Below are 3,764 nucleotides of genomic sequence, written 5' to 3'. Positions count from 1 at the left end.
ACCCTTCTTTTTTTTTTTTTTTGTTTTTTTTTGGTGCCAAAGATCAAACTCAGGCCCTTGGGCTTTCGAGGCAGGCACTGGAACCGCTGAGCTAAATCCCCAACCCGTGAGACCATACTCTTAAGTGAGATAAATTGGACACACAGGAGCCAGGTGTGGTGGCGCAGGCCTGTAATCCCAGCACTCGGGAGGCTGAGGCAGGAGGATCACTGTGAGTTCGAGACCAGCCTGGGCTACATACTGAGTTTCAGATCAGTCTCAGCTACACAGTGAGACCCTGTCTCAAAAAAAAAAAAAAAAAAATTGGACACACAAGTGTATTGCATTGTTTCTTCAGTGTGAGAAACCGAAAGTGGAATAAAATCCAAAATGTATAATAGACACTGGGAAATGCAGAGAAAATGTTCAAATGAGAAGTGGAACAAGAGAAAGGGAGAAGGGAAAGGAAAGAAGAGACAAAGGAAAAAAGAAAATAGAAGGAAAAAATGGAAGCATAGCTTTTATAAGGAAGGGAAGAGGGGTTGAAAGGAGGAGAGGGAATGGGAAAAAAAGCAGCAAGATATTATCATATACAGGTACAAACACTAGGATAAATATTATAATTAGGTATATCTAAAATGTATCAATAAAAGTTTTGCTTCAAAAAATAGACCCTGAAGCCGGGCTTGGTGGCACACACCTATAATTCCAGCACTCAGGAGGCTGAGGCAGGAGGATCGCTGTGAGTTCAAGACCAGCCTGGACTACATATTGAGCTCCAAGTCAGTCCCAACTACATAATGAGACCCTGTCTCAAACAACAACAAAAAAAAAAAAAAAAAAAAAGAGAGTGAGAAAACCTGGGCCTAGTGGCCCACACTCATAATCCAGGCTACTCTGGAAGACTGAGGCAAGAAAACTGCAAGTTTGAGGCCAACTCTAGCAACTAAGCAAGACCTTGTCTCATAATGAAAAATATTAAAAAGGCTAGGAATGTGGCTCAATGGTAATAGTGCTAGGTTCAATCTGCAGGATGGCAAAAATATCCTTACAAAGGCTGGGAATGTAGCCCAGAGTAAAGCACCCATCTATAACTCAAGGATGCTTCAGTTGCCAGCTCCAGAATGAAACAAACACTGCAGCAAGCTGAGGATGGTGGAACTGGGAACCAGCCTGGGCAAGACACCAAGACCTCATCTCAGGCAATCAATAAAACGCCGAGACAGAGACTATGAAAAGGAAACAGGTGTCAAGTTTTCCATCGTGGGCTCTGCACACACCCAGAACACAGCAAGTGCTCAGCACCCACATTCAGTCCGTAAGTGTTAAAAGTCAGGGCAGCCACTGACCGCTGCTGCTTTTTAACAAAGCCTGACCGCAGCTAGACCCTGTGTGCTGCACAGTACAGACAATTCCTCCTGTGATTCTTCCCAAAACGCTTAGACCCACCCATTTGCAAACCAGGAAACTGAGGCATAAACATATGGGAAATGCTTACAGGCCATTTCCTATGTGCCAGGCACAGCCTGAAGTACAGTCCTCACCTCATTTCACTGTCGAAACATCCCATGGGCTGGGGGTTGCCTGCCCCATGAGAGACCCCCCAAATCCCATCTCCTGTTTTCCCCACAGGGCGTGATCCCCTCTGACCCAAAACAGGGCAAACTCCTACAGCAAACAGCACATGTCAGAAGTGATGGCGTGAGGCTTCCAACACACCACCACAGTGGGCCTGGTGGCCTCCTCTTGCTCTCCATATCAGATCCGTCACTCAGGAAGGCCAGGTGCCAACAAGGAACTTCGATCTCCGGCCAACAGGCACAAGCACAGTGAGGCCTCCGGCCCCGCCCCGCCCTGCCCAACCCTTATTGATTCTAAGTGCACAGGAGATTCTGAGCTGAATCGTCTACCACCACTCCTGAATTCATTACTTCGGGGTAACCTGTTATGGACCAATGGATAACTAATTTAATACTACTAACACCCAGGTGTGGAGCACCACCCACACTTGTAATTCTAGTGCTTAGAAGGCTGAGGCAGAAGGATCACCATGAGTTCAAGGTCAGCTTGGGCTACATAGGAGACTCAAAAAACAAAACACATGCCGGGTGTGGTGGCGCATGTCTGTAATCCCAGCACTCAGGAGGCTGAGGCAGGAGGATCACTGTGAGTTCAAGACCAGCCTGGGCTACACAGTGAGTGCCAGGTCAGTCTCAACTACGTAGGGAGACCCTGTCTCAAAAAAACAAAAGAAAACACAGGGCCAGGGATTCAGCTCAGTGGCACCATGCGTATCTCGCAAGAGCAAGGTCCTGAGTTTGATCCTGGGTACCAAAAAACAAAACAAAATAAACAAAAAAATGAAAAATACTACCAGCAAGAATGAAGTCCTGTGTGTCAGGGACTCGAGTCTAAAAGTTTAGTTGGTGAATAGGCTGCTACAGTTCAGCTTGCAGTAGCAACTATCAAACTCTGACCTAAACCTTAGAGGGATCTCTACTGGCTAAGCGCCACCCTCTGCTTTCAGGCATCAAGTCCCCATCTGAAAGAGGACAAGACAACAGGGCAGGAGGGGACAGAGAAGGAGAAACACATACAGAACATAAGGCAGCTATTGGAGCTCAACCAAGTCAGCCCAACAGGAAGTTTTCTCCATTCCACAACCAGATGGCAACATTGCTGAGCACACGGAACCCACAAGTGACTTAGAAACAAAACCACAATCACCCTCACAGTTCCTTCACTCACTCAGAGTGAGTGGTGTGAGGGAACCGATCCTGAAGCTCAAGCCCAAGCTAACACTTTCACAGTCCCTCAGGATTCCCCTAACCAGCCAAAGTGTGGAGAAAAGCTCACTTAATGCCATCAAGCCAGGTGACAAACTCATAGGCGCTGCTGGTGGGAGCGTGGCATTGCACGTAGGACTCCGGGGCGCAGTCCACTGTGTTGAAGACCACAAGGCTGTACTGGGTACCCCCATACTGGGTAGGAAGGCAGAGGAAGTATTGTTAAGCAGGGACATGAACTTTTTCCCTTAGGAAAGAGGTTGGAGCTTCCAGTTTCCTGTTGGTAAAACACCAGAAACTCCTCACAGCTTCTCCCAACCAGCCGGGAGGGGGTGGGGGGAGTCTGGGTCCCTCAGACCCACAATCTAGGCCCGGCCTCCTCCCTCGGACCCGGGGGTCCGGGCCCGGCCTCCTCCCACAGACCCGGGGGGTCCATGCCCGGGCTCCCCCCTCAGACCCGGGGGTCCATGCCCGGGCTCCTCCCTCAACCCCGGGGGTCTAGGCCCAGGTTCTTCAGCCGGAAGGGCCACAGACTCACGTCTCCCCCGAAGTCCGTCTCCGCAGGAGGACCACCATTGAAATACCTGCGAGGACAAGGGTTGAAAATGGGGTCAGGCACAGGATGTGGACAACTAAACTCGGAGGGCGGGGTTTTTCGCGGGACCGCACTCACTCGATGGCCGGGAGCAGGTAGTGTTTGCGCAACTCCTCGAAGTAGGGGCCCAGGTTGGCTGTGCCCTCGATCACAAACACCACATCGGCCACCAGGCCCCCGGCCCGGGCCGGGCCCTCGGACCCGGGGAAAATGGGGTCAGGCACAGGATGTGGACAACTAAACTCGGAGGGCGGGGTTTTTCGCGGGACCGCACTCACTCGATGGCCGGGAGCAGGTAGTGTTTGCGCAACTCCTCGAAGTAGGGGCCCAGGTTGGCTGTGCCCTCGATCACAAACACCACATCGGCCACCAGGCCCCCGGCCCGGGCCGGGCCCTCGGACCCG

The 3,764-nt window shown here is 51.0% G+C and overlaps 1 protein-coding gene across 7 annotated transcripts in view; it reads right to left on the bottom strand.

Moving 5' to 3' along the window:
* Nucleotides 1–3,764, bottom strand: part of Med25 (mediator complex subunit 25) — a 25,084-nt gene extending 21,320 nt beyond the window's left edge. For 3 of the 7 annotated variants that reach the window (XM_033765896.1, XM_033765897.1, XM_033765898.1), the window contains exons 1-3: nt 3,639–3,764; nt 3,304–3,349; nt 2,836–2,960 (exon numbers count right to left, since the gene is read on the bottom strand). The gene's annotated coding sequence lies outside the window, so the exon portion shown is untranslated. Of the gene's footprint in view, nt 1–2,835; nt 2,961–3,303; nt 3,350–3,438; nt 3,562–3,638 lie in introns of those variants that run through there. The other 4 variants (XM_019210071.1, XM_019210069.1, XM_019210070.1 and 1 more) reach the window with 2 other exon arrangements.

The sequence above is a fragment of the Fukomys damarensis genome, unplaced genomic scaffold (genome assembly GCF_012274545.1).
Source record: "Fukomys damarensis isolate Sample0158 unplaced genomic scaffold, DMR_v1.0_HiC HiC_scaffold_19, whole genome shotgun sequence".
NCBI lineage: Eukaryota > Metazoa > Chordata > Mammalia > Rodentia > Bathyergidae > Fukomys > Fukomys damarensis.
This window is presented reverse-complemented; position numbering and strand designations above follow the sequence as displayed.